General features: G+C 44.2%; 1 long non-coding RNA gene across 3 annotated transcripts in view; it reads right to left on the bottom strand.

Moving 5' to 3' along the window:
- LOC146861388 (uncharacterized) overlaps nt 1–13702 on the bottom strand; it is a 95099-nt gene that overhangs the window by 41958 nt on the left and 39439 nt on the right. Inside the window, exons 1-4 of one of the 3 annotated variants that reach the window (XR_014978955.1) lie at nt 6925–7147; nt 3865–3943; nt 3702–3773; nt 511–1810 (exon numbers count right to left, since the gene is read on the bottom strand). This is a non-coding gene — a long non-coding RNA (uncharacterized LOC146861388). Of the gene's footprint in view, nt 1–510; nt 1811–3701; nt 3774–3864; nt 3944–6924; nt 7148–13702 lie in introns of those variants that run through there. The other 2 variants (XR_014978954.1, XR_014978956.1) reach the window with 2 other exon arrangements.

Raw genomic sequence — 13702 nt, 5'->3', positions numbered from 1 at the left:
ATCCAATCACTAGTGCATCTAATATGCACACCAAGTCGTTTAGAGAGAACAGAGAGACTGGGGCCCTTATTAGCAGGGACCCAGCCAGACTATAGCCAGAAACCAGTGTATACATCAGAAAAAAAGTGGGGGCAAAATAAGTGCAGATCCTACTCTCCTACAACAATAGATCATGCATTTCAGCCAGGTAGAACCGATGGGGCATGTACTGCTACCCCACTGAAGTGCCAAACCTCACTGCATGGCTTTATGATAAATATGTCCCTTAGCGTTGGCTGTTGGTATGCAGCGAGTAGTAGCAAAGTCAGAACTTTTTGCAAGTGGTCCATATCATTTTGCTTTATGCCAATACTTTGAAAAGTAAACTGGAGACACCCTGCTGGAAAATAAAATGCACCGCATCTGCACCATGCAGGTAATCCATGAACATACACATTTGAATTTGTACACTTAATTTGCTTTTATTGTGAGATAATGTATTAATTGTATACATTAATAATTTTGCTACAGATAGATTGCTGCAGTATGCCATATCAGTCATTTCGGATAGAAACTCAGGGATGGACAAGACAAGCATGTAATGGATCATTGGTAGATATATGTTTGCTGGCCTTCTTCAGGGTAAGTCTTTCCAAGGTATTAGTTTATGTAATCCACTAATGTGTTAAACATTTGGAAATATGTTTCTCTTTAGAAAAAACTCAAGTGAAGTCATAAATGACATCAATTACAAATTTTACCATCATGCACAACAGAAATTTATATAAACTTAAACAGTTCACAGATCCTAAACCCAGGGTGTTTTGTACTTTGGGCTAGGCCTGAGTTTAAAATACAGAGTTAGTGATATTCGCAAAGATGGCAAGTTTCAGCAGAAGAGCAATTTATTTGTCATGCCTTTTATAAAATTCATTATTTTCCCAAAATTGGAGTTTTAAAAAACTAGAAGACTTGGGTAAACATGTAAAATATTGAAGACTAAAATCCAGTTTATTCTGTATATAGTGCAGATGTCCTACGAAGAAAACGCAGAACCAGAATACATAGTGTTTGCAGAACTTTCAGTGCAGAATGTTTAACCAAATTCTGCCCATTCTGTTGGTGGACAAAAATGCCAGTCTGACCTACTCAGAATATTAAACATGAATATGTTTATGCTATTTATTTAGCTACAAAAGACATGATTAGCATTTTATATGCAAGAAATAATTCACTGCCAGGTAATTAGATGTAATGGGTTTTTGAGATTGGAAATCCAACAAACAAATTCTGCAATATTATTGCATACTTCTATTTCTGTATGGTATCAATCCCCTCAGCCTCCTAAGAATTTGCTCAGAAGGTGCACAATCTACATAAATAACTTTGATTCTATTTGGATTAGAAACACAATCTTCTTCCAATTGTCCCAGACCCACGCCAGCCATTGGAGGTATCCAGGCAGTATCGTACTTGCTGTGCCAGGTTTTCTGAAGGGGATGCTCCTTCCTGTCTATTTCTATAACTTTTCCGACATTGACCCTTACTCTCAAGACCACATTCTGCCCTCTCAATCTCGGGGGATATCTCTTTGCTTTCTCAAACTGTCTGCTTACATACACCCCCTTTCCCAATGTGCCATCAATTGATCTTTTGAATCCATCTCTGATGATTGATTCAGCATCCTCCACGGAGGTCCCATGAAACATCACGTAGAGCTTCCCGTCAGAGGGCACCACAGCACTTTGCAGTGTGACATCCACGTAGCCTTCTGAGCTTTCCTCTGCCCAGAGGTCTTCCACTGCATTTGGTAAGTGACTCATTGTGCACACTGTGAAAGATTATCATAAAGAAACAAACTATTAGAACCATCTGCAAACTCCAGAGGGAGCTTCCCATCAGAAATGTGACCAAATTACAAAGAGAATGAGCGTGATTGAAAAATTGGAAGTAGGAAAAGGTGACATCTGCCCCTGTAATGTTACATGTATATTTGGAGCAAATTGAGGATTTTGATATGAAGACAAATATAATTCTTCTCTACCACAGTTAGGTGTGTAAGTGTATCCATATACAAAATGTTAACTTGGATTATAATTCTACATATTAAAATGGAACTCAAATGTAAATTTACTCGATTACTGTTTTAGCTTTGTTTGCTTCTTCATGGGGTGGGGGAGTATTATATCCTGTAGAGAAGCATTTCCCCTACACACCCATTACTTTTGTGGGTTTCTTTCCTTATTGGCATCTTAAACACACATGTATTCTGTCCTTTGACAGGAGTACATTTGCAAGTTGTTTCAGGTTAGAAAATTATCAGCATTTTTTGTGAAGGTTGTCAAATCTACAAGTTTGTGGTGGTTAACCAACTTTATGTAAGTGAACCCATCCAGAAATATCCACAAACCCTCCTAGAGACATGGATTTGTTGAAAAGGAAGTGAAATGTTCAGTGTAGTGACTGGTAAGGCTTGGGAGGAAGGGGGTGGATGTCATATGTTTTAGTGTGAATGAGAAAGCTATGCATGAGGATGTGAGGGGTGGTTTTTATCCTCATCACAGGAATTTAAAAGACAACTGGATAGAGTACCTGAAATTGGTTCTTATTCTCCAAGTCTGTGCTATGAAACAACAGGCAATGGCAGGGTTAGAAATTCTCAACAAACACGGGCAAAGTCAATAGGTGTGGGTTTAATGTACTGATGTATGCAGTGTAAGCACCGGAATACCAGATACATTTTGGAAACGAAAGTCAGTTTAACTTAACTAAAGCCACGTTTTTGTTTCTATGTGACATAAAACTTACATGGCAAGGGATCCTTCATATCTTCCTTCCTTCAACAAATAATTCAGTCTGGTGGTAAGCCACTAACACATAGTCACACTTATCATACAGTGTATAAAAATAATACAACCATGTACAATTCTTTAGGGTGCACGAGTGCCGGGGATCTACCACTACTATCCCCTAAAGCAAGACAAACAAACATTGTCTCTAACAAAATTATTATTGTGTGACTCACAAACCTACAGTAGATGTCCAGGCAAAGTCTGAAACAAGAGTCCAACCAAAGAGAAAACCCTTAGGGAAAGATATAAATCTATTACAGGGACTATGAAGTCACACAATGTTTCAATATTCCGAGACTGAAAAGGTACATGCATTTAAACAAATGAATACCGGTCTCTTCAAAAAGGGTGCTAAGGTGTGCAAACCCTCCAGAAGGGAAAAGGTTACATTTCTGCTTGCTGTTCAACAAATATACAGGCCCATTTGGGAAAGCTTTCTTCTTTTTTTCCTGGTCTCTCAACTCTGACCAGTTTCCACTTCCCTCCTGCTACAGCACATGACCGGTCCAAGCAATCTACTTTAGCACCAGGAGATACTTTTGGTGACAAAGCAGTGAATACGATCATACCTAGCTTAGCATAACCCTAAGAGAGGGTGAAGCATAGTATCCCAAGGAGGGAAAAGTTGTGTCTCAATATTGAACTACAGTTTAACATTGAATTGTATTCTATTTACATGTATATAGCATTTACTACTCTTGGTGAGGCATTAAAGCGCTTTATGGCGAGTTGCACGCTCCTCTGGAGCCAAAGTTAGTGGTTAGACCAGTGCTTTTTGAATTTTAAGGTTAGTTTTGGGCTCAGTGACTTAATTGTCAAAGGTCTTCTGATTGGTCCAGATTACAGGCAGAAAAAAGTTATTTTACTTACAGAGGAGACGGAATCTGTCTTGGTGACCTGGTGCTGCAAGTAGTGCCGAGTTGTAGAGATTGACTTGTCAAACTAAGGAAGAATGAGACATATTAGACCAAGATGAATTCAGCCATCAAACTCAGACACATCAGTAACGGTGGGCAGAAGGTTTTCTACTTACCAGGAGTTTCTTAAATCATATAACCGTATCTCCTGGTGAGTAAAATTTCGGATTGCTGCTGAATTACAACAAACTCTTCCTACCAAAGTAAAATAAAAAAAAGGCATAAAATGTGAAATGTATATTACTCTTTATTAGCAGCACACCTTTATTCTCTGCAGCCTGAGAGGTGTTAAAGGAGGAAGGCGAGAAAGGCAGGTGGAGGAAGAGTGGAGGCGGACAGGCCATCATGGCTAGAGGGGCAGTAGAGGGACGGGCAATGCAGGGGTGATGGCAGAACTGACAGAAATGCAGAGGAATGGCCAAAGGTGAGGGTAGCTGAACCAAGTCAAGGGACGGAGAAGAAGAAGAAATAGAGGGAAGAAGGTAGATGCAACATGATGGCAGTGATAGAGATCTGAAACTGTCCCAAGGTGTGCAGAGTTCATCCAGTCTTGGTTTTACTTTGCATTCTGGTATATGTAGTTTTGTAGATTAAAGTATAAATATGTCAAGCAGTGGCGTAACGAAAGTTGAAGGGGCCATCCTGCAAGGTACACCGAGAGGACCCCGCTCCGGATTTAATCCGGAGCTCTCTGGCGTGAGTACAGGGCTGAGGGGGCCTCCCCTGCAGCACTGCGGGGGATGCGGGGGCCTATGTTACGCCCCTGATGTCAAGTACCAAACCAAAAGAGGCCTTGGCAGAGTCAGTAGGTCTGGTATTAGCTTATTTTTTGGCCTTTTGGCTTTGTCAATACCTGCCTTGTTTTTAAAAGTTTTTGCAAATGTTATTGTCAGGGACGCCACAGAGCCCTCATAAAACTAAATGTCTAAAAGCACAAATATATTTTTCGTCTCAAAAGGCACACACTGGCATAGTAGTCCCTGGCACTGAAGGGAACTACTCTGTATGTGGAAGTGCTCCTTTTGAAAGGGCAGAATGCCGTCACTCAATGTGAAGTTACTCAATGACCCTTTGCTGCATGCTATATCCTGTAGTGGGCAGACCACAAATGTGAATTACACAAAAACAGAGCAATGGATGAAGAGGGTTGACTGAAAACACATTTAAATAAGTATACGATACATATAATTTTAGTAAAATAAAAAGGTCTTGGTTAACATTAGATTTATAAAGCAGGAGTAGAAGAGCTAATTTACCTAACATGTGACTATTTAAAATATCCGATGGAAGAGGGTTGGATGGGGGAGGAGGAGTGTGCGTGGGAGGTGGAGGGGAAGAAATGAAGAAACAGAAAGAGATACTAAGAGATAGAAAAAATGAGCATGAGAGAGGAAAGAATGGAGAGAGGGCTCTAATGAAATGGAAGGGAGAGGAAATGTGATAAAAAGACAATGGAAGTGAAGTAGGGAGAAATGTGAGACAAAGAAGGGAGACAAGGAAAAGGAAGCAAGAAGGTGGGGTGAATAAAGAAAGGATGTGATGTGCTGAAGGGGCAAATGTGCTTGAGGACAGAGGGCCTGATTCACAGAAGTAATCTGAGACAAAATCCTAAACTTACTACTTTTGGTACTCACAGAAGGCATTTAGAAGTAGTAAAGTTAGGATTTTGTCTTGAGTCTGTCTTAAGTCTTTCTTAAATCTGTCCTAAATTTGTCCTAAATTTGTCTTAAATTTGTCTTAAGTCTGTCCTAAGTCTGTCCTAAGTCTGTCTTAAGTTTGTCTTAAGTCTGTCTTAAGTCTGTCCTAAGTCTGTCTTAGATCAAACTTAAGACAAAATCCTAACTTTACTACTACTAAATGCCTTCTGTAAATACCAAAAGTAGTAAGTTTAGGATTTTGTCTCAGATCAGTTCTGTGACTCGGCCCCACAGAGATTGCAGGAATTAAGGGGAGAAAGTGTGAGGCAGTTAGCCGGGGGAAGCGATGTGAAGTTTTAGAGGTATCAGATGTGAGTAACTTATCCAGTCCAGGTTTTATTTTGCATTCTAAGTTTTGTTGTTTCACATTTGAAATTTGAAATGCAGGATTACATGCACCAGATTGCAAAAAGAGAAACACAGGAATGAATGAAGAACCTGCTGTTGCCATGGAACAACTAGGCACCTCCAGGAAAGGTTACATTTCAAGCAAATCTTCCATACGGTAAAACCATGCAAAGCAGTCCTATGTTCGAAGGAAATACATATATCGAAAATGTATACGTCTAATTATATTAAGAACAATAAATGAAGGCAGATTGAAAGGGAACCTCGCCCAGATCAAACGCACGGTCGGAAAGATGCTCGATCTACGTTACCTGTGGCAACCCAGTGCGTTCCTGTGGGCTGCTCCTCTGCTGCTCAAAACCAGACAAGGACCACAGCTGAGTTGCCCTGTTTGGGGTGGTAGGTGAGTCTGCACGCGCAGGTGGTTCTGTCACAGTCCCTTAGTCTTCTCCAGGTATGAGCAGAGCTTCACAATCACAGTGTCACCAAAACACCTTCTAAATGGGATAGACACACATCCACAACCTTTGACCCAAGCACACCTTGTACATTAATGTAAAGTGCACGCGCTCTTCCCCTCACGCATCTTCCCTCCATTACCCACTTAAGCGCGCGACCTACGCCAGGATAGGAACAGCACAGTGGTCGAGTACACACAACACCAAAATGCTTCTCACATAAACCGCACCACAATTGAACAATCTTACAACCAACTACACTCGCAAGACATAGCGTACCCCTCTGCCGCGCGATTCGACTGGGGTACCAAGCACTATATAACCACAGTACAATGCAGCGCTATGAATGGGTAAGTACTGTCCTGTACTGAGTACCTGCACCTCTCTGTGAGAATGCAACACTTTTAATGGGACAGTACCGGCACTTTTCAGGAGCAAACCGGTACTCTAAATTGTGAGTACCTGCACTTCTATATTCCCATTTAAAGCTATGGTACAATGCAATCAAGCACCCACGGGTCACCGTGGGCTGTCGTTGTTCTTTACCATGGGCTTGTTGTTTCCTGTTCAAAACGCAGCTCTAAAGGGAGGCCAGAGCCAGATTACACTGAGGTTGATGCGAAATGTTTTAAGTGTAACAGAGCATTTTATAAAGAGAAACACAAACACTCACCCAAGGGAATGATGCGCAGATGTGCTTCAGAGGCAGCAACTCCTGCGTACTGTGCCCTTCCAGATGGGATACTTTTATCTTCGTTTCTCCTGTCGGCTCCTCCCAGTGCTGATAGTTTCGTTTCTTTTCTTGGGCGTTATTACGAGGAATGCCAAGTTTCAGTATAACCTCTGTTGTTGAGGTAGGTAGATTTTGCGGTGTGGGGAGGTGGTTAGGAGAGAGAGTGAGTGAGTGCGTGCATGTGTGTGTGTGTGCGGGTGGAAGAAAGGGGTGTAGCTGAGTAAATACTCGTTTCCTCCCGTTTGTGGTGGGCAGCATGGGCATATTGTACACCTGTGTGACTGCTGTTCAGCATAGCTAAACGTTAGTGCAGTTGAGAGTCGTAGAGTGGAGTTTTGGGAGAAGTGTCTTGTAGAGTGGAGTAGGGAATGTATAGTGTCGTAGAGTGTAGTGGAGCGGAGGAGAGTTCTCTTGTTCAGTGGCAGAGTGTTGTAGAGTGCAGTGGGGGAGATATGGTGGAGTGCATTGAGGTTTTTGGGTGGATTGGATTGAAGTAGAGTGGGTTGGATTGGAGTAGAGTGGGGTGGATTTGAGTTGGTTAGAGTAGGGTGGATTGGAGTGGTGTAGAGGGGGGTGGATTGTAGTAGAGTGGGGTGGATTGGATTATAGTGGAGGGGAGTCGATGTGATTGGATTGGGCTGGGCTGGGCTGGACTGGACTGGAGTGGATTTGAGTGTAGTGTAGTGTAGTGGAGGGGTGTATTGAGTGGGATGGATCAGATTGAATGGGGGAATTTAACTTGGTGGGGTGGATTGGAGTGGGGTGGATTAGAATGGATTGGGGTGGGTGGATTAGATTGATGTATTGGATTGTAGTGAGTGGATTGTATTAGAGTGATTGAACTGAGGTGAGTGATTTGGATTGGAATGGGATCGGGCAAGGTGAATTAGAGTGGGGTGGGGTGGAGTGGGGATTGGAATGGAGGGGAGGGTATTGAATTGGAGGGGATTGGATTTTGATTGGGTGGGGATTGAATTTGTGTGGATTGGATTGAAGTGGGGTTGATTGGATTGGACTGGGGTGGATTAGAGTGGAGCAGTTTGGAGTGGAGTGGATTGGATTGGGGTAGATTAAATTGCAGTGGAGTGGTTTAACGTGGGGTGGGGTGTATTGGATTGGTGTGGGGTGGGTGGAATCAAAATGGGGTGAAGTGGATTGGGTAGTTTTGGGGTGAATTGAACTGGGCGTGGATTGGGGTGGGATGCTTTAGAGTGGGGAGGGGTGGATTGTGGTGGATTGGATTGGAATGAAGTGGAGTGGGTGGAATGGACTGGAGTAGGATGAATTAGAGTGGTCTGGATTGGATTGGAGTAGGTGGGGTGGAATGGATTGGAGTCAAGTGGATTGGATTGAGTGGGGTGGATTGGATGGGATGGATTGGATGGTGTGGACTGGAGTGGGGTGATTTTAGTGGGGTGGATTGGGCCAGAGAGGTTCAGAGTGGGGTGGGTTGGGTTGGGTTGGAGTGGGTCGGGGTGGATTGGATGGGGTGTTTTGGATTGGATTGGGGTTAACTGGATTGGAGTGGGGTGGATTGGAATGGGGTGGATGGATTGGGGTGGGGTGGGGTGATTAGATTGAGGTGGATAGGACTGGAGTTGGGTGGACTGGATTGGAGCTGATTGGAATGTGTGGAGTTAGGTGGATTGGATTGGATTTGAGTGAAGTAGAGTGGGGTTGATTGAATTGAAGTGGAGAGGGGTGGGGTGGGGTGGGGCATATTGAAATGGGTGAATTGGATTGAAGTGGGGCCGATAGAGCTGGGATGGGGTGGATTGAATTGGACTGGAGTGGGCGGAGATTTTTGAGTGGGCTGAATTGACTGGGGTGTATTGGATTGGGGTGGGGTGGATTGTTGGACTGGAGTGGCGTGGATTGGACTGAGGTGGATTGGATTGGATGCAGTGGCAGCTCCTCCAATAAGGTGGAGGACCATCGCCCCACTGCTCACTGAGTGAGGAATAAAAATGGATAAATAAAATTATAATAACTTAACATTATTATAATTTTATTTAAATGTACTGGCTCCGTTGTTTGTGGGCGGGTCAGGTCGGGCTAGGGCTGTTTAGAGCTGGGGGAGGAGTGGTGGCACCCTCCTCACTACGCATGAATGTTTGACTGACCATCTGCAACCATTTAAACATTCATGCACACTTTGCATGCTCTACATCCAGGCTGCATTACAGCCTGGGTGGAGAACATGCCCAGGGTCGCATCCCCTGTCTGAGTGCTGAACCATGGTGCTCCGACCAATCACAACATTGCAGCGTTGTAATTGACTCAGAGGAGCCTGGGTGCTCACCAATCACAACGCTGCATTGCAGCTTTGAGATTGGCTCAGGGGAGCCTGGGTGCTTCCCGCTTCCACAGAAGCCAGGAAGAGGATGAGAGGACAGAGAAAAGGTGGTAGCCGGCCGCATCCAGGTAAGTGGGTTTTAAAAATGTATTTTTAATTCCCTCCCTCTCTCCCCTCCCTCTGCAACCACGCCCGTTCAGTAGCAGCCAGTAGTGATTGGATTAGATTGAAATGTAGTGGGGTGGTGTTGATTGGAGTGGGGTTGATTGGATTGGAGTGGGGTGGGTTAAGGTGGATTGGAGTGGTCGGGATTAAGGTGAATTTGAGTGGGGGGGTTGGATTGGCTTTGGGTGGATTGGATTAGCGTGAGGTGGAGTGAGTGATTAGTTTGGAATGGGGTGGATTGTATTGAAGTGGGGTAGGGTAGGGCGGATTGGAGAGGGTGAATTAGATTGTTGCGGTTTGCAGTGGGATAGATTGGAGTGGAGTAGGTGGATTGGGTTGTGGTGCATTTGACTGAAGTAGAGTGGATTGGATTGGAGAGGGGTGGACTAGATAATAGGAGTGGATGGACTTGAGTGGGGCGGGGTGGACTGTATTGGATTGGAGTTGGGTGGACTGGGGTGGCTTGGACTGGAGTGGGGTGAATTGAATTGGAGGAGGGTGGGTTGGATTGGAATGGGGTGGGTTGGAGTGGAGTGTTTTAGGTTGGAGTGGGGCGGATTGGATTGGAGTGGGGTGCATTGGAGTGGGGTGCATTGGAGTATGGTGGATTGGAGTAGAGTGGGAAGGATTGGAGTGGGGCAGATTGATTTTTTGTTGGGCGGAATGGATTGGAGTGGTGTGGAATGTGGTGGAAGAGTTTGGAGTAGGGTGGGTTGGGGTCGAGTGGGATGGATTGATTGGGGTGAGGTGGATTGTATTGGAGGGGGTAGATTGGATTGGGGTATTTTGGATTGGGTTGGATTGAGGAGTGGCACAGATTGATTTTTGTGTGGTGGATTGGTGTAGGATGGATTGGATTGGTGTGTGGTTGATTGGATTGAGTTGAGCTGCGTGGATTAGGATGGAGTAGGGTGGATTGGATTGGGGTGGATTGAAGTGGAATGGAATCGATTGGGGTGGATTTGAGTGGGAAGATTAGATTAGGGCGGATTTGTTTGAGGTGGATTGGATTGGGGTGAGTTTGAAGGATCAGTGTGGAGTGCATTGGGGTGAGTGGTCTGGACTGAATTGTTTAGGTGGTGGAGTTAAGTAGGATGAATTAGAGTGGGGTGGATTGGTCTAGGGTGGATTGAATTGGTATGGGGTAGGTAGGATTGTTCTGGGGTGGATTACATCTGGGATAGATTGGATTGGTCTGGGGCAGATTGGATTGGGGTGGATTGGGGTGAGGTCGATTGGAGTCTATAGGAGTGGAGCAGACTGGATGGGGTGGATTGGTGTGGGGTGGATTGGAGTTGGACAGATTGGATTATTACGGGGCAGGTTGGGGTGGGATAGATTGGATTGGGGTAATTGATTTGGATTGAATTAGAGTGGGGTGGAGTGTGGTGTGGATTGGATTAATCTGGGGGTGGATTGGATTGAGGTGGGGCTAATTGGATTGGGGTGGATTTTATTGAGTGTGGTGGATTGGTTTGGGGTAGATTGGTTTGGGGTGAGGTAGATTACAGTGGGGCGGATTGGGGTGTAATGCATGATTATATGTTACAGCATCATTTCGAGATTACACATAAGTAAGAAACAATGTCTCTTTCCAAAATTTAGAACAAGATTACTGTCATCTTTTGAGAACTGCACCCATGAGCAAAAACAAAACAAAACATGAGTGCAAAGTTAGAAAAGAAGATTTAGCAAAATTAACTAGAAAATAAAAACTTTGCAATTTATTTGGTCCTGCTTTGCACGTTTTCACCAGTTACACGCCTTCTGTTTGCAGTGCACTGGACGTTAAAAAGAACAAAATAGTAACTCAACCACGTGGGGAGCAGCAGACGGACACTAATAAAGTTGAATCAATCAGTGCTCCACAGAATGGAATGGAAATGATGCTTGACCTGCAGTGATGAATTTACGAGGCTGTAAAGAAGAATGCCACCCAAGCCAACAAATTGTAAGGAACGGGCGGGCTCCAAGCCCTTTTTGCTGACAATAGTGTCTCGCAAGTGATACACATGCGCTAGCTCATGCTATCACAGACTCGACCCTAAAAAGGTTCCCGCTACCCCATTCTCCTTTCAAGCTAAACAGTTCAAGAGGAGCTGTTTTCCCTTCTTTAAGTATAGTAGAAGGATGAGTAAAGCAGTGCATTTACAGACACCTTTCATAGTAAAAGTGAGGTTGGCACTTGAACATTAGATAATGATAATGCTTAAGTGTAACGTGTACATCTCTGTAATTTATGGGACTATCAGGACTGTACGAGACCTAAATGGAGTCTTGGGCATTGATGAATACAGCAGCCACGTTCTGCATGAAACAAGTGCAGCCTGCAAGACGTAACCTCACTCAAATAGTTTCTGGCATTTTGTCCCCACAAAAACTTTAAAAAATGATGCCCGAACGATGCAGTCTATAGAGCAAAATTTTCAGCATATGGGCTAAAAAGGTCAAAAAAGTTAAAAAAAAAAACCTTATAAAATATTCCAACACTTTATTTTCTGGTATACTATCAAGAAGTATTTTTTTCTCCACAGAGACAAAGCGTGGATGTGCGTAGTGCAAAACTGTGTACAGCTCTCCCAGACCGGCTTTCAGGCCCTAATTGGTAAGCATCCTTCAGCCCAATTAGCTCTGAAAATAGTCCACTGTCCCAACAAATTTGCCGCAAATAGCCAACCCAACAGCTGGAAATGTACGTGTCTGAGTCATGCATTGAAAAAAGCTTAAAATGTAACTTCCTCAATTGCCTGCATAATTTACATTATATGCATGAAGTGTGAAACTGTGAAACAAATGTGAATGAATGTGATACATGGATGCACAGTCTCCTCGCCCAGGCATAGTGTGCACAGTTAGAGGTTTCACAATAACTTACCCCAATGTGGGTGTCAGAGTATGCAAGCGAACACTCAGACTTAACTTGGTGATGAACTTAAAACATTTGCAAAGCCATTCTCGTTATTTTTAGCATCTGAAGGTACAAGTGTGTAAGAAATTGGGACAGTTTGACTGGGGTAGGATCCCTGGTCAAGCATCAACCACAATCCTTGTCAGGGTGAGGCACAAGTTGATCCAAAAGTAACCTGTGCTCAACCCTCTGGTAGCTTGGCACAGAGCAGTCAGGCTTAACCTGGAGGCAATGTGTAAAGTATTTGTGCAACACTTTAAACAATAATAAAGTGAAAATACCACACAAAAATGATCCCACACCTTGTTAGACAAATTACGTTTTTTTAATAAAGAGAACAAGACCAAAGCAACACAACTCCAATTAGTAGAAAGAGAGATATTCAGGTTTAGACTTTTCAGAGGAAATAGCACCAAAAATCAAAAAGTGCCAACTGTAGATTATTGGTTGCCCCGGAGTGAAGACAAAGTCAGAAGTTCCGGCTGACCGCAATGGAGGATGGCCTGGCTACATGGACCCAGTTCAGCCTGCTGAACAAAGTACATTAAATACTGGTTTACAGATCGCTACGAGGATCCATGTCGAAGAGGCATTGTGCAGCCGAGGTAATGCATTGGTTCTGAGGTATGGTGAGGCTGCGATGTGAGGGTCTGTGGTCTCATCGAAGATCCCACCAGCGGGGGCTTGCTTGGTGAAGTCCAGCGTCAAGGATGCGTCACGCAGTCAAGGTGATGCGTTAGTTTTTAGGAGCTGCATCGTAGAGTCCATTGTCGTTGTCGAGGGTGCCATTGATGAAGGATGCAAGGTCCTGCACTGGGGATGTGTTACACAGTGGCAGTTCCTGGCTGCACAGGGAATGCAGGACTTCATGATGGGTCCAATCCACGCAACAGCAGTGATGCGTCGGTTTTGCTCGGGGTTGCACTGCGCAGCAGAAGAGATGCATCAGTTCTACTGGATCCACAGAGGATGACAAAACACCTTAGACCCACTTCCAAGGATCTAGGACTGGGGTGGCACCACTTGGCATGGCAGGGTAGACTCACACATTGCAGAGACCAGCTACAGGTGCAAGGCTGTTGGACGCTTGTTGTGTCTCTGCAGTTTCAGATGAGGAGACCATCCAACTAGCCCTTGGAGTCACTCTGGGGTTCTGGGTTCCAGAGATGCAGGTCCAATCCTTCTTACACAGTCAAGAGGTAAGCACAGCAGGGAACCAGTCATTCGGAGCAGCAGTCCAGCAGAGAGGCAGTCCTTTTAGCAGCACATCAATCCCTCCTGGCAGACTATCCACTGATCCAGACGTGTATTGAAGAGTTGGTGTCTGAGACCCAATAGTTATACCCAAT

The sequence above is a fragment of the Triturus cristatus genome, chromosome 3_1 (genome assembly GCF_964204655.1).
Source record: "Triturus cristatus chromosome 3_1, aTriCri1.1, whole genome shotgun sequence".
Taxonomy (NCBI): domain Eukaryota; kingdom Metazoa; phylum Chordata; class Amphibia; order Caudata; family Salamandridae; genus Triturus; species Triturus cristatus.
This window is presented reverse-complemented; position numbering and strand designations above follow the sequence as displayed.